Source organism: Pseudochaenichthys georgianus, chromosome 9 (genome assembly GCF_902827115.2).
Source record: "Pseudochaenichthys georgianus chromosome 9, fPseGeo1.2, whole genome shotgun sequence".
NCBI classification, from domain to species: domain Eukaryota; kingdom Metazoa; phylum Chordata; class Actinopteri; order Perciformes; family Channichthyidae; genus Pseudochaenichthys; species Pseudochaenichthys georgianus.
Window position 1 is genome coordinate 35,574,166 of NC_047511.1, and position 22,161 is coordinate 35,596,326.

Genomic DNA, 22,161 nt, shown 5'->3' on the forward strand with positions numbered 1-22,161 from the left:
CAAAGTGACCATATTTATTTTTCCAAATAAAGTTCTTGCCTTTTTCAAAAGCCTCGTCGATAGGTAAAATCCCCGGTGCCTTTGCAGCTGGCTTTGGATTCGCCGCTAGTTTAGCAGCGCAGGCGTCTTCGTACGCTTTTAACACACCATCGTAGCGATGGCGATGTTTCAGGTGACTAATCAGGTTGGAAGTATTATAGCTCGTTGCCTTTTTCCCTCCTCGTGGAACTTCTGCATTGCATTTGTTAATACAAATAGCAAGCAAACTATCTAACTCTGAAACTTTGAAATAGTCCCATACTACCGACGACATGTTTGTTTACTGTCCTGGCTTCACGGCCGCACACCATTTACGTCACAGCCAGGCATGAGTTAGGGAGCGCTGGATTTGGGAAAAACTCCCCTCTTCCTAAACCACAATACCACAGTACTGGCAAAACGGGAGGAGCCGAGTGAAAAACAAGCGCCTCTCATCCCAATCCACCCACACCGCAGTACTTTTTTCTTTTTTTTACCCAAAAAATATATTGTATATTATCGGGGCTATTAATGCTTTTATCGGGTTTATCGGGATGACGTCATAATTCCTAATATCGGACCGATAATTATCGGGCCGATAATTATCGTGCACCACTAGTATTTACCATATCTAAACCTGGCAATAAAACTGTCTCTGCCTTGGCATATATACGTAGCTTATATATGGTGCTCGGAAAGTCGCAATAGGAAGACTAGGTTGGTAGTTCAATGAAATATAGACAGAGAGGGGAAATTGGAGAAACAGCCAGGAGTCAGAACAAGGATAACATCTCTCATAACCGTTCAAAACAGTCACATTATTGCTGCCTGTTTTCACACTGTTTGATATACAGTCAGATACGGGGTTGCTTTGTGCAGCCTTTCATGTCATTGTTTCCAGCGAATGCAGACGTTTCACTTTGCCAGATGAGATTTATGATGTCCAAAGGGAAGATGAGGGACATCAATCAACAGTTGAGGTGACAGGCAACCTTATACGTGAATTATCCACACTTACTTGTGGTAATGTCATACTACCATCACAACGTCTTTGCTGAGCCCCCTCCTCAGAGCCACCTGTAGAAGCCAGAACTGGTCTCATGAGCCATCTGAGAAACCAAGGTTTCCAAAAGAATTATAGATTCTGTCACATAGCCCAATTTTTCAAAGACCTTGCTCAATGGGGGTGGAAGAGAAGGGGAGTAAAGAAACGCTACCCCATGCCGCCAACAAGGAGTCATTTTTCTCTCTTAACGGATGAGGAGGGAGCCTATTTCCATTCCAAATGGGCTTGGAGTTATTAGTCTGGCCGGTGGGTATTTTGTCACTGTCATAAGCACAGTGAGAATTAATTGTTGAAATGGAGCCCCACGAGCCACCTTGTGGGGTGCAAATGACATTTTCTCAACCTAAGGACCTTAATCAAAACCAACGAGGTGGAGCACACCTAAGTGTGTTTAAGCAGCGCCAACAGGTGCAGGCTGACACCAATTTGGAATAAAGCAGGATTGGGTGCTAAAATATGATTAGAGGGAGTATGTACAGTTCATGATTTACCATTTGTGTCCTTTGGCAAACAACCAAAGTTAAGGTTTTAAATGAGTATAAAAGCCCTACAAATGAAGGTACATTCATATACACAGTCATAGCAGGGTTTCCGTTAGCCGGTAATTACCGGTTTTTAGCTGGTAAAATTGATAAAAAACCGGTAAATTCAAAACCTGACGGTCAAAATGTCTGGTAATAATTAGGGAGGCTCCGATCGATCGGCCGCCGGTCATTATCGTCGATATTCACTCTTAATAGTTTGATCGGTGCTCTCTATAAAGGCCGATCAGGAGAGCTGGATCTGATCGATATGGACATAAACGCGAGTGAAGTGTAACCGGAGCGAGAGAGAGATCAGATCAGCTGCTGAGTCTGACCGAGACACGCAGCTCTGCATAATCACCTGAAGCCCCGCCCTCTGTTTAGCGAGCTGCAGGAGCTGCTTGAGAAACTGACGGGCTGTCAGGAGAGAGAGGGAGGGAGAGGGGAAAAGAGAGGCTCCGTTTCTCCCGTGTTATTATTCAAAGTTGATGTAAACTTCTGAATAATGTACGTTATCTACTACAAGTAGTTTATTTGAATGTAATAATTATGTTGTTTGTTGTTTGTGGAATCATTTATTGAAAAATGAATCTGAATTTTTCGATCTGTTACGATTATAAACTGAAGCAATATAAAAATGAGCCCGTGAACTGAGTTTTAAACATCAGCATATCTGCTCATAGTCCGGTAATTACCTGCTTACGGAAACTCTGCTACACAACTCTTATTATTATTATTGAAATATGACCGGTAAGTTTCAAATTTGTCCGGTAAAATAAATTCTGCCCGGACATTTGACCGGCGAGAAAAAATCCTAGCGGAAACCCTGAGTCATAGTTGTATGTGCTTTTCTGCAGTTACTTTAAAACATGTTACAAACATGCAAACCATCTTTTACAATACATCAGAGAAGTATTAGTCTCACTCACAAACAGGTGTTGACAGTGTGGGTGGAACATTTTGAAATGCCCTTCCATTTACAACAAATCACTTGTGTTAATTAACAATTGTAAACACTTAATTGCCAATATTAGTTCAGAGTCTGTGCCTGAATGACTTTCACACTTGATAAATAGTTGTGTGAAATACTATCAGTTGGGTGAAGTGGAATATAAAAAACTAATTTGATGCAATCCAATTAACCTCCTTGAAGCTTTTTGTATTTACAGCAGCGAGAAATAACACGATTTAAAACTCCTGGAAAAAACTACAGTGACTAAAAGCAGACCGGGGAAAACCAGCAACCCCTGCCCGAGACTGGAATGTAATCGTCTTGTCTAAAAGACCTTGTAGAAGTTAATGTACCGTTTTATAAATACAGGCATTTGTAAGGATTAAAGAAAATGACGTAGGACAAAGGGCTGCGCGATGTGGCTGAAATGGTCTTTGCTGATAAAGGTCATTTCACTATATATATCAGGGCTGAACGATTCATCTAATTGCAATCGTAATCACAATATGAGCCTCCAATTGTTACCCTTTTTATATTTTTTTACTCAGTAAGCACAAATATGTTGTTGATTATTTTAGGAAAATCAAACTAACATGTTGAAAACAAATAAGTATTTTCCATCGTAATTGTTCACCTAATCATACAGCCCTATATACATATTAGTAAAACTGTCAGGGTTTCAGTTTTTGTGTGTCTAGTTTTGGGGTTATTTTGCTGTTCTGTCCTCCCTGTCGTTAGTTTCCCTGGTGTGTCTGATTGTCTGATTGTGTTCACCTGTTGCCCTTGTGTTTCTCCTCCCCTGCCCGGCTATTTCTCCTCTCGTGATTACCCCTCCCTGTATTTAGTCTTGTATCTTCCTGTGTTCAGTGTTGGTTCATTATTTGTCGTTCATGTCTCCCTTCATGTTGGTCACAGTCCCTTTTTGTTTGGATGCTACCTCGTGCCTTGCCTATTCATGGGTTCTTGTTTTTTTCAGTTTTTTGTGAATAAAGCTCGCCTTTTGTTCCATTTTGAAACCTGCTTCCCTCCTCATTCTGCATTTGGGTCCTATTTTTCCCCAACCTTAACAAAAACAGCAATTTGTAATAAATTATTGACATTGCTGATATTTCAACATATTGAAAGAAACAATGTAGAAAAATATAAACAACAAACATGTTTATCTCTCTTTTACAATGCATACAGTCATATGACGTGTATGTGTGACCGATTAACTGGAGGACAAAACTGGACCATCATCAACATGTTGTCTTTTCTAACATCTTGCATCTTGTGAGTCTTGAATCTTGCCTCTCTTATAACCTAAACTGAACTCTTATTCCAGTCAAGGCTCACTAACTGATTGTTCCCTCTTGGTGATAATAATTCAGCCACTCTTTTTCTTCCCTTCCTGATCCTCCCTGCCTCCATCACTGGCCTTGTCTGCAAGGGTAAATAATTGATGCCCCTCTTCTCGCGTTGTGAGAAATGTATGAAAGAAGGAGCAGAGGGATGGTTTTATTTTCCCCCTAACTTCTCAGCAGCCCTCTTGGACTTATCTATGTACTCGTACCAAGGTCACAATAAGTGTATATTTTATAAAGATGGATTACTCCAGCAAAACTATTGTATTCAGTCCTGGCCAGCACTCTCTATGCCAAGATGCTTTCTGGCCTTACATCCATTTCTCACTGTGTGTGTGTGTGTGTGTGTGTGTGTGTGTGTGTGTGTGTGTGTGTGTGTGTGTGTGTGTGTGTGTGTGTGTGTGTGTGTGTGTGTGTGTGTGTGTGTGTGTGTGTGTGTGTGTGTGTGTGTGTGTGTGTGTGTGTGTGTGTGTGTGTGTGTGTGTGTGTGTGTGTGTGTGTGTGTGTGTGTGTGTGTGTGTGTGTGTGTGTGTGTGTGTGTGTGTGTGTGTGTGTGTGTGTGTGTGTGTGTGTGTGTGTGTGTGTGTGTGTGTGTGTGTGTGTGTGTGTGTGTGTGTGTGTGTGTGCAGACATGCCTTTGACTATACAATATGGAATATCAACACCTGATTTATGCTATAAGCCTACCTAGCCAACACACTCTCACTCCCTAAGCGTCCAATAGCGACGTTTGGTCAGTGTCCGTGGCGTCCAATTGTGACGCTCCTAGGCTCCTTCAGCGTCATAAAGGGACGCAAATAGCTTTCAACTGATTGCAATGTATTCCCATCTGCGTCGGGATTTGACGCTCATGGAAGCACGGCATTCGTTTATGTCGGCTGCCCTTAAAGGTAATGTGAGCGTCCATTCCCAGGAGTAAAGGATGGCAGAAGACACTACACTACCCAGAATCCCCAGCTATCGTTTGGACTACACCATGTGCTCTTGACAAACCCCGAGGGTTAAGCCGATTCTCGAACAGCACTTGAAATGGGATGGAACCACGGCAGACTGTCCAAAACTGGATTTGAACGGGTCCACCGCGTCCCCCCACAAATATTGATAGATGTCTTGTAATGCACTATTGAGGAACCTGCGACCCAAGTTTTTCATTCAGTGCAAAACTACACCACAGTTGTGTAGGCCTATATGATATGTCAATAAACCTTAGAAAATCTTGAAATCTTGAAAGGGATGTGCAAAATAGTCATTACATACAGTCTTTAATTAACTATTAGTAGAGAATAACGAGTAATGAATATACTTTATAGGGATCCTATTAATATCTAATAATAACAATAATTAAATTCAATAACATGCTTTAACCACCAGGTGTCCCTTTATATCAGCTGTGCACCTTTATGGTGTAAATACAGCCTATCTACCAATTGGATCAAATATAAAAGTGAGCCGAATTAGTGTTGATACTGCAAGGAGACGTATTGTGTGAAAAGAAATGTAAGATGTTGTTTAATGGCTGATATATTTATGATCCACGTCACGTTTTCAGTTCCTCATGTTTGTCTTCTCATCAGGGCTCTATAAATACAGAACTACGGCAGATATGTAATATGTAATGCAGCCGAACCGTGTATTACAATGCCGTTATGTGATGACTTTCAAAGAGAAAAGCAAGCACACTCGGAATAAGGTATTATTATTATTTTTTAAAAATGTTTTCGATCTGTTTACGGTATTTGTTAATAACGATGTGCTCTGAGATGTGAGACTGGAATTGCACAGGGGGAAATAACGTAGGCTATCTTTAGATGCGGATTTTGTTAAACTAATATGTTTAGGCTGTGGACCAACACTATACATTGACGGGGAAGGGGGTAGCAATAAAGATAACACCATTAAACTGTTACACAACATAACAGAAATAATATCGATAGCAGCGTCCCTAGCAACCACCTTGGTAACAATGAAAACGTCGCGATTTCCTGAAGTAATATAGGCATTTTCCACCCAGAATAAAACGAATTTCGGCCATGTTTTCTTTTTCTGCAGGGAGACATTTGAAGATCACGTGACATAGACGCCAGCCAGCGGAATGAATGGTGAAAAAAACGGGGTTTGTCAAACAGAGCACATGGTGTAGGCCAGAGCTATTTAATAGAAGAGTTACGACATCTCTGTTCACTCCAATGGACCACTTTTTTACAGCAATGGCGGATCGTGGAGCCTCTCAATCGTTCCCCGGAAGTTAGCGCCAAGGCTGGCAGAGCTGTGGAGTTGCAGCATAATAGACCGTTCGTGACGGACTTTTAAAGGTAAGAAGAAGTTTAAAGATTTATATTGCGGATATTATCAGTACATCTGATTCAAATTAACATGTGTATTAAAGGATGTCAGTGGATTATCCCTAAATTAGTAGATTTAGGGAACGTTTACAGATAACAGATTGAGCTAGCATACCGAAGCAAGTTAGCAACACACGTTGAACAGCCTTTTAATTGTAAATTCCGTTCTCTTAATGTCATTTCGTCCAACATGTTGAATTAGAGAAGAGGGGCTTCTAAACGGGATTGTATGCGTAGGTGGAGGGAGTTAAATATTAGATAAATATAACTTTGGTGCGTGTAAGAGTGAGTGTTTTTAGCAGAGCCATATTGTGTCCTTGTGATTCTGTTGATTATTACCTGTCTGTATAATGTTGCAGCTCAGCTGATTCTGGATTGATGGCAAAGGGAGAGGGACTTAAGTGAGAATGAAAACACAAGGTACGTTTAATACTACTGTTTTATATAAGTAAACACCTTATCTCCCCAAGGCATTTCCCATCCAATAGGTGTGCTGTGTGTATAACCCTTTCTCCTGTCTGTTGCTCCCTCTTTCAGCACAAGAACCAGAGGGGGATTCAATGGAGCCTGACTACCTGCACTGAGACCCTCACCCTGCACCCTGAGTCTCAACTCTCAGTGTTTTTCAAGCCTTTCCCTGTTTGTTTGTATTAAACAAAACATTAAGCTTTCCCAATGGTGTGGTTTTCGTTTTGTGAAAAAGTGCAAATGCAGTGTTTGTATATAATTACATCACATATTGTGTTGCTGTTGGTCGTGAAATTGCTCCTGCTGACTTGAGCCAGCCATTTTTTCCTCCGCTCTGTGTCAGTGGGGAAGCCGTACATTCGTACTCCTTTCTCTGAGCGATTTGAGCATCCCCAGGCAGCACATCAAACCATGGTGGCTACTAGGAGGCAGCACAGCAAACCAGGACAACACGGAGGAAAAGGCACCGACAAACTGCATGATATGCTATTCAATGTTTATTGAATTCCATGTATTTGCAATGGATGTTCCTAAAACAACACATTTAACATCATCATCATCATGCTGCTGCTGCTGCTAGTCCTTTGATAGTCACCTGTCGGTCTCCTGTCCTTTCTGAAAGCCATAAAGATGACATTAGTCATTTAGATAACTTGTGTCCTCAATTACCATGGGATTACTGAAACTACCATGAATTTAAGAAAATGGTAGAAATGAATCCAATCTGAATTTTAAAGCATTACTTTAGATCCCCTCCCTCTAAATATATCAATAACATTAGAAAGTGATGCTCCTGACTACCATACAGGTTTAAGAAGATAATATTGGTTTGAAAGAATTCAAAGCTATAAATAAACAGCAACAGGCTCTTTAACAAGGCACTGTTAGTAACATGTAAACTAGTTGTTCACACTAATCCTAATATTATCACTTAATATTAGCAAATTCGATTTTATTTTTTAAAACATATTGATGTAAATACATACACATATCGATTTGTTGTATAAATATTGCAAATCAAAACCTTTATTCACTAATAATTAACACAAATCGTAGTTCTATCTCCTGTTATCAATGCATTCACATTGCCCGCCATGAACTTCCGGGGAACGATCCTCGTCTGGGGTAGTGTAGTGTCTTCTGCCATCCTTTACTCAGAAAACATATTTGTTTCTCCGAATCGAAGGGGAAAAATACAAAAGCATTGCACACAATTTAAACCAATCAATGTTGTGTAATTAACAAGGATAATCTGGTGTTTTTTAGTCGATGAGTAGTGCAGATATCACTGTAAAATCAATCGACAGTAAGAGGAGTACTTACTACCGGGTGTAAAATTCTCCGTTATCCAATGGGAATGGATGCTCACATTGCCTTTAAGGGCAGCCGGCATAAACGAATGCCGTGCTTCCATGAGCGTCAAATCCCGACGCAGATGGGAATACATTGCAATCAGTTGAAAGCTATTTGCGTCCCTTTATGACGCTGAAGGAGACTAGGAGCGTCACAATTGGACGCCACGGACACTGACCAAACGTCGCTATTGGACGCTTAGGGAGTGAGAGTGTGTTGACCTAGCAAATCAACATCTTTACCTAAGTACTAAGAACATGGCTGTAGTTAAAATAGTAATAATAAAACATACATTTTACCAAAATAATTGACGTTTCTAATAAGAGCATTCACCCTTGTACCGTCTTTAAACAGTGTAAACTTATTTTTCTGCAGTGTAGTTGTGAGAAGCTCAAAGTCCCATCCAAAAATTGTGAAGTTTTGTGAAATATAATACAAAATAAGTTCTAACAGTATCTTCCAAAACATATTAAAAAAAGGCTTCTGAACTACCATGGCACGGTCTTCAATCACACTTAGCGACAGCCAGGGAATTATAGATATCCCCCCCTGCTATCTGCTAACATCTGTCAGCTCATGGGTGTATTTTAGGCTAGCTGTACAAAGTCAAGTCAACTTCAGCACAGAGAAAAAAAGTCTTCAGCGCAAATATCCCCAGTGAGACTGAAAATAGAGAGACCTCAAGCCACATTTAATCCCAATACTTCACGGATTATTTCTGTTGTTCAGAAGTGATTTTAGAGTGTGAAATCTACTTTCTAGTTGCTGAAGTTGGAGAGCTATAGGTGGATGTTTGCATTTAACTCACAGTAATAATGATGCTCCTCCTAAATACATTCCAGCAGCAGTGTTCAATCAAACAACGAAGCTAATTTTGTCCCAAAGCACTTTACAAAGAAATTGAAATACAAATCTAGTATAATAATGAGATGCATACGGAGGGAGAGAAGGGCATTCCACAAAAAGCAACACAAAACAACAATTTAGGTCGATAATAATTGCGTAGATTCAAAGACCCAAGGGAGAAAATCAGCAGATTTCATTGTCATTTTGTTGTCGCTTTAAATTTCCATCATCACATGGGACAGAGGCTCCTTCTAGAGACAGACCACCAATGCAGTTGCAGTGGGAGATGTCTTAGAGACGTGAAATGTTTTTATACAACATACATCAACATCCAGTTAGAATCCATCACAACCTAGTTTAAAGAAAGTTGTTTAAACAAACGGGATTCAATCTGTATTGAATGTTTCTTTATTTTTAGACATTGGAAAGCCATTTGATGCCAAAGACATTTTAAGTGTTTTGGGCAGTGTTAAATGAGTTCAAAAAAGGTGTCTTAACTTTTGGATTTGAAAACTGAACAGAGACCTATCAGTGAGGGGTAAATAAACAGTCACTAAAGATTCTGAAATGTGTATCTTGGTTGCCAACTCAATTCACACATTAATAATAATAATAATACATTTGATTTATCACACTTTAAAGACAACGTCATCTCAATGTGCTTCACAAAGCTATAAGGATAAAATAAATAAATAAAATAAATAAAATAAATAAAATAAATAAAATAAATAAAATAAATAAAATAAATAAAATAAATAAAATAAATAAAATAAATAAAATAAATAAAATAAATGAGTGATGCCGAGGTCCGTATGTTCTCTGGAAGCTGATACCACACATGTGGACCCAGGGAGGAGAAAGCACGGTTTTCCCATGCTGACCAGTTTTGTACGTGGGCAGCCAGGAGATTGGAGCTGTCTGACCTGAGTGTGCGTGAGGAATGGGAATGTTTTTTTGGTTAGCAGTTCCTGTAGGTAGGTGGGGCCAGTGTGGTTGATGGCGTTGAAGACCATTATGAGGACTTTATAGTTGATCCGGTGTGTTACTGGGAGCCAGTGGAGTAAGTGAAGGATGGGGGTGATGTGCTCTGATTTGCGTGTTTTTGTGAGTATCCGGGCGGCACAGTTTTGTACATATTGTAGTCTCTGAGTGGTTTTAAAGGTCACCTATTGTGCAAAATCCACTTTTTCATGTATTTTATACATAAACATGTGTCCCCTCTGTGTAAAGAGATTCTGGAAGTTTCAGGAAAAAAGATTTGCTCACTTTTTGTCCTGATCCATTTATATAAAAACCTGTCTGAAAATGAGCTGATCAGTCATAACGATTTTCTGGCTTGTGTAACCATTAGCCAATAACCAACCAAAGTAACACCGCCCACCTTATCACCTGCATCTCCTCCTAGAGCACCATTGTGTTCTTTTTAACCAAATATCTCTCAGAGGGGCGTGGGGAGGGGCTCCTTATTTTCATCTAAAGTAACAGACAGAGAATCAGCACTTTTGAAACAGGGCTGAAACAGATTATGGGATGCTACAATGCACGATCTGTTTGGTATTTCGAGCTAAACACTTCAGATATCTGAGACCTATAAAATATTGATGAAAAACAGTATAATAGGGGACCTTTAAGGTACCTTTTTTTGTATATCTTCCTAACAGTTAACATATCAAATGGCTCCACCATGCCCACATACAGTAACCAGACTGTTACAATTATGTGAACATTTGTCAGGAAAGTCTCAAACTGGAGTTTTATTTAGCAAATATGTTGGCCAAATATATATATTAAGGCTGTAGTCATCGTCAATCTTACCACTATGAAAGTGATTTATAAAATGTCAGAGATTATGGAATTAAACAAATAAATAAAAACAAGGATAATTGTGTGTTATTGTTGAGTAAATAACAGTGTGTTATTTAGAAAAGAATAACAAATTAGAAGGAAAAAAGATTTTAAAAAATACAGATTTCAGTATTCTGAGGCTCTAAGCCCCATTTAGTTTCCTCACTGACGGCAAAAAAAGTCTGACATTATACGATTTAAAATAAAAACAATAATCATGGCTTGATATTGAGTAAGAACCATATGTATATATAAAGAACATGTTTTTATGAACCACACAGCTTCTGGTCTTCCAAGACCCGACCGGACAAAAAGACGTGTTGCGTACGAAACATACTACCAATAGAAATACATTGCTTTTAAAATCATTTTGTGTGACACGAAAAAAAGGGGGAAATCGTGTTGGTGAACACGAATCAATAGATTAAATGTCGTGACTATAACACAAAATGCCGTGAGACTGGGTTGGAAACACAATACAATCAGTGTTTTCTGATGCAAATAGATTTCTGAATTATTACAATATACCAATAATATAGCAATACAAAAACAACAAACCCATGAGTGGCAGTATTTATAAGCTTTCCACATATTTTAGTTTTGCACCACTAAACAGTTTTGAATTACTTTTTGACAACAGAAATGAATTAAATAGGCACACCCTCCTCACAAATCCGACCTGTGTTCCTCTCCCACTTCCTCCTTGTGTCATCCACAGCTAATACACTCGCCAAGTGTCAGGAGCCTTGAGTTATTGGTTAATGAAGCATGTAACCTGCATTTCTCCTGCCTCCACCTCCTGCTCTGGGTGACATGGGCTGCTCTTCTATGCTCTTTACTCCACACAACATCAAGGGCAGGAGCACTGGGAGGCAGCTTAGTGCTCTTCGGCTTTCTCAACCACTCTTTTCAAGCCCTGCCAAAATAGTCCCTGGATGCTGTACTTACTGGCCAAACACAGTTTATGAAGGGCACATTCACACTTACAGTCTGTCAGTACGTCTTGGCTTTGTCATTCAGGTAGTGCGTCTGTAATTGTGATGGGTCCATTCACAGCTCAAACATTCTTATATATGGATATATGTGAGAACATTTGAAAAGAGACAATAATTACAATTGGCTTAGTGTCTTTGGGCATACCAGTGAATCACTGTGCTTTCAAAAACAAAACAAAGAAGGCACTAGGGACACAAATCATTGTCTTCATGTCTTGGCACTGGCTTCTTTTCTTGCTGAGTGGAATAGTGTGTGCAAAAAAAACCTTATTTTCTGACAAGAAATATTATTACTTGTGTCTTATTAAATCGGCATTATTACTGTAATTGCATTAGGCCTCTGTTATGATGACATGTTTACATTGAGGTGTTAACCTGTCAATCTGCAGCGCATAATTAATCCTGTGGATTCCTCTGTAAGCAGATGGATTTGAAGTTGTTTGAGCTGTAAGCAGACACACCGAGATAATACACACACACCTTTTGAACAAATCCTGTAACACACAAACAAAAATGACTGAAATGACTGATGTTGCAGGAAACATGAAAGCACACAAATACCCTATATATGCATAACCTGTGCGTTTTAATAATATATGTACATGTGGGTATAACCAAGTGAAAAGTAGACTTTCTAAAGCTGGCATAAATCACTTCTGGAAATGTATATATTTGTTTCTTTCCCTCAACGGCTTGGCTCGTCTTTTATTGACTTGTTTACTGAGATGAAGTCCATACCAAGGTCGGTGCGCTTTCACGTTAAAATCCTTTAGCGTGAAATCTGTTTCACAATCAGTGGCAACGGCACTCTTTGCTCCCGAACGATCCAAATTTCAGATTTCATCTCAAAGCTGTCGCATGCATTGTATTCACACCATTGTTTGGCAAAGAAATAAATAATGTCACCTAAATCGTCTGTGTCCACACAAATGTGGATCTAATTTGAGCCACTAAATGTGTTCTGTAAGCCTCTAGCAACAGCTCAGCCTCAAATTAGTGGAGCGTTTCGTAAGATTTAAACATTTGAGTGTGTATTTGAATACACATGTATTGTAAGAGAAGGCTCTGTTGGCTCAGGTAGATATTTCCAACAAAACCTGACCCAATGACAACATGATCCGTTTCTGGGGCTGAAAGTAAAATTCAATTACTGTTTATGTTTTATTTTCAACATTTAGAAGTCAGGCCTAGTCCTTTCAATTAAACTCTGGCTTATTGAACTATAACGCTGTTCTATTAACTTTATCTTAATTACTTCTCGGTGTCCGCGGTAATTCCTTGGGGGTGGAAATGCAGTCCTATGGCTATGAAGTGTTAACAAGAAATCACAGCTTCAATACATTTATATCCAGGAAAAAAAATAGTTTTCTTTTAAATAATGAAGTTTATTCCGCTCGATGCAGGTCTCTAGGGAATATTGGTCAGAGTATGGACTTTTATGTCCCTGGCGTGTTGTGTGCAGTGAAATGTTTTAAAGTCAAGGCTGAGCTGAGGATAGAAACACAAACTGCATCGAGCCTATTGATCCCAGGTTAGCAGACATCAGCCTTATAGCTCCCCTTTCCTTATTTTTGTATTTGTGTTTGTTGCTGTTGTTGTTCACTTGATTGTTTTTTGTTGCGAACAATTTTCTTGTAGTATGCCTTTATTATTGTGCCATTACAAAACAAAATGATGATTATTAGACCGTGAACTTGTGACCTTCTGCAGTGTCAGGCGTTCTGCGTGTAATACTTATGAATCTTCGAGAGGCACAGATGATGCTGGGTGAGCAATTTCAGCGTTGTAGCACGTTTAATTTGATGAGGTTTCATGACACTGACTAGGTTTTTATTTACACGGAGCAACTGATCCTTATAGTTAGATGATATGCACTATGAAATAGAAAGATACCCTAAATTAATTAAAATTGTCATTGCTTTCCTTTATTTGTCTTGCGATGTCTGCATTCTCTGTGGTTTCCTCTCTAAGTTAGATCTTATGCTGCTATTTATTTTTGCTTCTCTGATTGCATTTTATTGAGTTGATGAATTATTTTATTTGTAGATTTGCAAATTCAGTAATGCTAATTTAAACGTGTATGTAACATTTCACATATAGAAAGTTGGATGAACATTCTTATAATAATCACTGAAATACGGTTTTTCCTGTGTAATTTGGCAATTCATTCTTCAATTTCCTGAATTTTGATTACTCTTTTGGTGAAGTTTGTATCATTAATTATTCATCCCATCACCCTCCTTTATTTATCTCTCCCTCTCTCTCCATCCCTCTCTCTCTCAGTCTATCTCTTTCTCTCTCTCTCCCCCTTCCTCTCATGCGTGAATATGCTTCTACCTGAATAAGCACACTGTCATTCATAACACTCAGTCTTGGCAGAGATAAATAAATAAACCAGGCACATATATATATGCCTCATTTCATATGCCATTTCCATTTTCTTATCCATCACTTTCCTGCCTCTTTGGTCGACTATCATTCAATTAAACACCATTATCTGCTGGTATGCTTGGGGAATTTTGCACTCCTAAGCTGCCCAGTTCGCCTCAACATTTAATCAGAAGCAAAAAGGCAATTAATCACAGAATCAGTACTATGGAAAACAAACCAGAGGGGATGGACTTTATCACATTTTCTCTAATTAAGCAAATTACTTGAAGGTAATGTGATGCATTTTGCAATTTACAAAAACAGTGAAAAAGGTATGGAGTGGAGTCGCGTTGAGTCATCACTGAGAGGTGTTAGGCAGCATGCTTTAGCTAGGAGTGTATTGAAGAGGCTTTCATTTAAAAGGGATCAAATGACATGTTTGCTCAGCTGCTTTTTATCCCACGGGGCACATTAGAAATAATCACTGGGGTTGTCTCGTATTTGACATTCACTTTACCAATAGCAATAGTAACTAAAAGCTAATGTCTTCTACATTAAATATAATGTAATCATTAATGGATGTAGTTTTTATCAGAGTATTGTTCAAGATTTATTGCGAGAAACGGGCCTTTGTCTTTGCAGACATGTATAGAAATTCTTAATGGCCTTTAAAGTTCTCCTTTACAGCTTCATCACCACTTACACATCACACCCCCTCCCTAAAAGCAGTTCATCTCTAAAAGTGAGTCAGACTCCTCGGTAAATGAGGGGAGGGATAGAAATGCATTATGACTGAGAATCGCCAGCTGTGGCTGTTTCTGCGGGTAGAAATCAGTTTGTACTCCTGCAACACTTTGCAAAACATTAATTAACTTGGAACAGTTGTTGGAACATTTTGAAATTGTTCACTGAAAGGCTGCGACAATGTTTCACAATGCATTGTAATGAAACTTCCCACAGCATAATTGTTGAGTAGCGTAATTGTCAGAGAGAAGATCTGTGCTAAGAAATCAACCCAATAATTCCCTTGGATACCAAAACATGTACAATAGAAACATATTTCTGAAACACCTGCACTCTGATGTACAGACACTCATACAATATGTGGCTTCTTATGGGATTTACACAAGTGATCGCTGGTTCGGCTATTTATGATTCATAGTCAAATCAAATCAAATCAAGTTTTATTTATTTAGCACATTTTTAAAACGACTGTTGGTCGAGCCAAAGTGCTGTACATGCAATAAAAACACTTTACTACAATAGCAAACAGAAGACAATAAATTACAACAGCAAAAATAAATAAAAATCACACACAGGGAAATGTCAGGAGTCTTACTCCGCTCTGACTAGAAGGCCAGAGAGAAGAAGTGAGTCTTAAGTGTAGATTTAAAAATAGTAAAATGCATATCTTAATGTAATGAAATTGTATTACCTAATGTCCTACTAAATGTTTAACTTAGAAGCTGAAGCCAAGGTTGTCTGTGTTGCGTTCATTTCCAACAATGTGTCTGATTGTACTGGCATCAGCAGGATTTTTCATTCAGTCAGTACAAATGCTGCACGCGGTAATCATAGTAAGTTAATTGCATGTAATATAGATATTACCAATTGTAACTGGTGTTTGCTCTTTCCATAGGGAAGTAGGTAACACTAGCTTATGCTAGCACAGCTGGCTTAAACCTATATATGAGAGTATGATAAGTACATGTTTGCCTATCTTAAGGGTTCTTTGTGGATCCAAAACAACAAAGTGATGATCAAAATAGAACTTTACATGCATAAATAACTAGTAAAATAACCAAAATATCTTGGATTATCAAGATTGCTATTGTATTTATCTGGCCGAATATAGTACTGTGCACTTTTAATAGCTCAACACTGAGTGTGTTGAAAGATCAATGTTATCTTATTCATATTAGATGTCCTTGTGATAATGCCAAGGCCCTTTGGAGTATATAAAAGTCTCACCACATACAAAATAAATAGAAACCTGCACAGTTGCAGCAGGAGTATTGGTCGAAGTCTGCTGACCAAATTGAGGCTGAAATACCAAAACTTCCCCTTAGTCTGCACAACTGCAGAATCCCCTCGTCATGCCGAATCATGAAGAACAAAGCCCAGTTCGTTTGGCAGCAGTATCTGCCAGAAGAAGGGTTCAACTCTAAAGATTAATTGTCTAATTTAATGATTTTTCACATTGATTTAACAAAGAATACATAACCGCATAACTTGCAAGTATTGCTGGAGTTGGATTTCTTCTCTCAAGTAAGACTAGGGTTCATTTACTGCTGCAGCGATCAGACATTTCAAAGATGTTAACTTATGCACACAAATAGGAGAGAAAAGCGTACAGAAGACCTTTGGATATATACGATGTAACCTTACTTTAATTGTACAACATCATATGTTAATTATTGATTTTATGATGAAGGGTTATCTGACATTCTACCTGAAATTATTCCTCATTAAAACTAAAAGGAAGAGGGATTTAATATTTAACTGTCTCTTATGACACACAAAGGTCACCTGCACTGCACCATTATTGTGCTAGCAATTTGGCTACCTCCATCAATCACTGAATGTCGAATTTGAAAGAAAACTTTCAAAACTTAAGCAATGCATGTGTGTTCGGCTCACTTCTCTATCTCCTTTTCTTCATTCTCTGCTTATTGACAACACCTACACCAAAGTATACAAACATCAAGAAGTCTTGGCAAAATTGCTGTTAGTTTTCTAGTGAATATAGCATATCTTTATGAAGTGTATAGTTAGGGAGATTGATGGAAAAGAAAGATTTTGATTACATATTTTGAAATGAGAACCAGTGACTTTTCTGATTGAACTTTGTTGAGGTTTGTTGAGGATTTTCTGTAAGTCAGTGCTTCTCAAAGTGTGGTCCGCGGACCACTGGTGGTCCGTGAGCGCCCCCTAGTGGTCCGTGAGTATATTGGTACAATTTCACATTTTAAATTAATTAATTAATTTAAGTTTTCCGCACTCTCGCGGGAATATCTCCGCAATGGAGCGAGCTTAAGTTTCATTTTTGATTGCATGATATAGCCCAGATAGATACCTTCATCACACATGTTGCCACTTGTTTGTACCATTTCCAGGCGATTTGTAAAAAACGATGTGTTTTTGGATATTTGTGGAGTTAGGAGGTCCGCGAGTGTTTTTTTAGTGGTTAGGTCCTTGGTATGAAAACGTTTGAGAAACATTGCTGTAAGTGAAAGAGCAGAGCTCACATTTCATGATCACTTAAACTGCTGCACAAACAACTGACTCACAAAGGTCAGAGCCATGGCACAGAAACTTTAATGAGACCACAAGGTGAAAATATTCCTAGCCGTGAAAACCATACAGAAATGAATCAGACAATTCTAACATATTGCAATGAAGCTCACAATGGAGATGCATATTTGCTAAATTATTATGCAGATTGATCTCTGGTTAAGGCCATGGTATAAGAGAGAAATGCTCAGTAAAGCAGCTAGACAGAAGACATTTTATTTGTGCACAATTGAGTCAGTTTAGGTGATATAAAATGACGTGGAAATAGGAGTTGTCAGTATAAATTGACCGATATTGAACAACCATGTAAGCCTCAATTCCTAAATATGTAGCCGGTTGCATAAGGCCTCCAGATTGTTACATTCCTAAATAACTTATCTATAGTTAATGCCTCAAAAGATGTAACCCACAAATCAATAGAAAAATTGTATATGGAAATATTGTAGTCACTCTTATTATGATCTTACATTCTAGATCAGTGCAGGAAGACATCGTATGGAAACTTTGATGTTGCACTCTCTGACCATTCCTGTGTTTTCTTTGAGAACTCTATTTCTGTTCACAAAAATGTTCAAAAAGAGATAACCACAAAGCGATATTTAACTGAAAATACTAGGGAAATGTTTACTCAGAATTTTTCTTCCACACTTGCCCCTGCTAACATCTCAGTAAATGAGCTAGTAGATCATTTTAATTCAAAAATTAAAAATGTTATAGATGCCATTGCTCCAACTAAGGTAAAGGAAGTGACTGGGAAGAAAATATCTCCATGGAGAAAGGCCATGACCATGAAAACAGAAAAAAGAGAATGTCGAAAAGCTGAACGCAGGTGGCGAAAAACAAATCTCCAGGTTCACCTTGAAATCTATAAAGAGAGACTTGGCCTTTATAATTTGGAATTGAAAAACGCACGACAATCGTTCTTCTCTGACATCATTACCAAAAACAAAAACAACGCACGTGCCTTGTTTTCTACCATCGACAGACTAACTAACCCCCCAGTGTCAGTAGCCTCTGAATTTCTATCCACCAGGGCATGCAATGATTTTGCCTCCTTCTTCACTGACACAATTCAGAAAATCAGACAAGCAGTCAGTGCCTCTGCATCAGGAACAGCAAATGTGTTGTCTCTGTGTCCACCTAATATCAATTCAAACACCATGACACAATTCCGTCAGATTAATGATAAAAACCTAGAGGACATTATACAACTTCTGAAATCCTCCTCCTGCTGCCTTGATATGATTCCAAGATGTTTTGCCTTGCATGGCCTCAGATCTACTTCATATAGTAAACAAATCTCTTCACTCAGGTATTTTTCCATAGGCCCTGAAAACTGCAGTCATTAAACCGCTCTTAAAAAAGAATAATCTAGATGCTTCAGTAATGAACAATTACAGGCCCATATCAAACCTCCCATTTCTAGGTAAAATCATTGAAAAAGTTGTTTTTCAACAGTTGAGTAATTTCTTTCATTTAAATAACTGTTTCGATGTGTTCCAGTCAGGTTTTCGTCCAAACCACAGCACTGAGACTGCTCTTGTAAAGGTCTTTAATGACATCCACTTAAACACAGACAGTGGCAGAACTCCAGTGTTAGTATTATTAGATCTCAGTGCTGCGTTTGACACTGTTGACCACAGCATATTACTAGACCGACTGGAAAACTGGGTTGGACATTCGGAAACAGTTCTAAATTGGTTTGAATCCTACCTAAAGGACAGAAACAACTTTGTTTCTATAGGTAAATACACATCTGAGTTGACAAATATGACATGTGGGGTTCCTCAAGGCTCCATCTTGGGGCCTCTTCTCTTTAACATCTACATGCTACCACTGGCTCAGAAAATGAAAAACAACAAAATAAGTTACCATAGCTATGCAGATGACACACAAATCTACGTAACAATTTCACCAGGAGACTATGCTCCAATTCAAACACTGAGTAAGTGCATTGAACAAATCAATGACTGGATGTGTCAGAACTTTCTCCAATTAAACAAAGATAAAACTGAGGTAATGGTTTTTGGAGCAAAGTCAGAACGTATAAAAGAGAGCGCTGAGCTTCAGTCTGCAATGTTCAAAACAACAGATAAAGCCAGAAATCTAGGTGTAGTCATGGACTCTGACCTGAGTTTCAACAGTCACATTAAAACAGTTACTAAATCAGCCTACTATCACCTAAAGAATATATCTAGGATTAAAAGACTAATGTCACAGCAGGATTTGGAAAAACTTGTCCATGCCTTTATCTTCAGTAGACTCGACTACTGCAATGGTGTCTTCACAGGTCTCACTAAAAAATCTATTAGGAAGCTGCAGCTGATTCAGAACGCCGCTGCTCGAGTCCTCACTAACACTAAGAAAGTGGATCACATCACTGCTGTTCTGAAGTCTTTACACTGGCTTCCTGTGTGTCAAAGAATATATTTCAAAATACTGCTGCTGGTTTATAAAGCACTGAATGGTTTAGGCCCAAATTACATTTCTGACCTCCTGCTAAATTATGAACCATCCAGATCTCTCAGGTCTTCAGGGACTGGTCAGCTTTCTGTCCCCAGAGTCAGAACTAAACATGGTAAAGCAGCATTCAGTTATTATGCTCCAAATATCTGGAACAAACTCGCAGAAACCTGCAGGTCCGCTGCAACTCTGACTACTTTTAAATCCAGGCTGAAGAATTTTCTTTTTGTCGCGGCTTTTAATTGAACTATTCATATCTTAGACTGCACTGTAACTTTTATCCATGTATTTTTTCTTTTAATGTTTTAAATTTAAACGTAATTCAACTCCATGACATTTATGAGAGGGACTGCTCGAAAGTAGGATATTTGGGATATCCGTCATAGCCAGGGTTTACGATCAGTTTTTGGGTGATTTGTACTGAGGAACAAGTATCACATCACCGACGGGTGAAAAATAGTGTTTTGGTAACACGGGGTGTTCAGGTAACACTTAAAGACTTTGTTATGGAACGCAAAGCAGAGTAGGGAGCTAGTACACCCTCCTGAGGGTCCGATTGTGGATGTCATGAGAGCAAAACATGGTGAAAACCGTCTGTCTAAATTAAAAATCTGGACGGAAATGTTCGGATTTCCAAAGGGAGGTTCTTTGAGCAAATTAAAAATCAAGAACCTAAAGAATAAATTACAAGAACATGAAGATGGAATGAAGGGTAAAAATAAAGAAGGCTTTCAATGCTCGGTGAGATGTGTACAGTGTCTAAATTGTTTAAAGTTAAATGTAATTAAACTCCATGACATTTATTAGAGGGACTGCTCGAAAGTAGGATATTTGGGATATCCGTCGTAGCTAGGGTTTACGATCAGTTTTGGGGTGATTTGTACTGAGGAACAAGTATCACATCACCGACGGGTGAAAAATAGTGTTTTGGTAACACGGAGTGTTCAGGTAACACTTAAAGACTTTGTTATGGAACGCAAAGCAGAGTAGGGGGCTAGTACACCCTCCTGAGTGTCCGATTGTGGATGTCATGCGAGCATAACATGATGAAAACAATCAGTCTAAATTAACAATCGGGACGGAAATGTTCGGATTTCCAAAGGGAGGTTCTGTGAATAAATTAAAAATCAAGAACCGAAATAATTGAACTATTCATATCTTAGACTGCACTGTAACTTTTATCGTTTAATGTTTATTTTATTTAGCTTTTCTTTTTAATGACTTATTTTAAATGCCATTTTCTTAATGTCTTTCATTTTTTGTTTTTCTTTTAATGTTTCTTTTATTATCTTTTACTGTTTTTAAATGCCTTTGTCTGAATGTCTTTCATTTTTGTAAAGCACTTTGAATTGCCTGGTGCTGAAAGGTGCAAGATAAATAAACTTGCCTTGCCTTGCCTTGCCTAGACAGCTGAGTTTACTCCACTTGTTCAATTTCATGTAAATGTGCAGGAATCGTGAGAGCACAGGGTCTAACAGGATGCCATCTGTCGTTAATCACCATAAAAGACAACATTGTATAAGGTTGTCTCCTTATGTATTGCAGCAATATATGGGAAGTGCATCAACTTCAGCTGAGGCTTATAAATAAAGAAAAAATAAAATAGTTCAGAGTCACATGGACCATGGCAAGAAGAGAGACATTAAGCCATGTGTCACAGGGCCCACAAGAGGAGGCAATCAGAGACTTAGAGGGTTGCTAGGGTGATGAGCCTCAGGTACAATCAATCTTTTGCTAAGGAATTAGGTGTAAGAGCATAAAAAACATTCTGCTAGTTCAAGGAGTGTTGGAAAGCATCATTGTGTTAAGGAAGTCAAATCAGTCACATGATTAGAGTCTAAAGTGTACCCACAGCCAAATAGTACAGTATGTGTAACTTCTTCTTATTAAATCCTGCGTCATACAATAATTATTGTTATATACAGTATGTGTCACAATGCCAGTCACTGCTTGTACTCAGCTTGGACTAAATGTGTCTGTGTTTTGTCTGTCTCTGGTTTCCTGTTTTATTTTGAAAAGTGTTCACCCCCTGTCTTGTCTGTTGATTCCTGTCTCTGTGTTTGCCCTCCTGTGTCTTATTGTCTGATTGTGCTTACCTGTTGCCCTTGTGTTTCTGCCTCCCCTGCCCAGCTGTGTCTTATCCTGTGATTACCCTTCTTTGTATTTAGTCTTGTCTTCCCCTGTGCTCCTTGTCGGTTCATTGTTTGTCTTTCCCTTCACGTCACGCTCCATGTTTGTCCCTGAAGTTTTTTGATCCTGGATTCTTTACTCGTGCTCCCCTG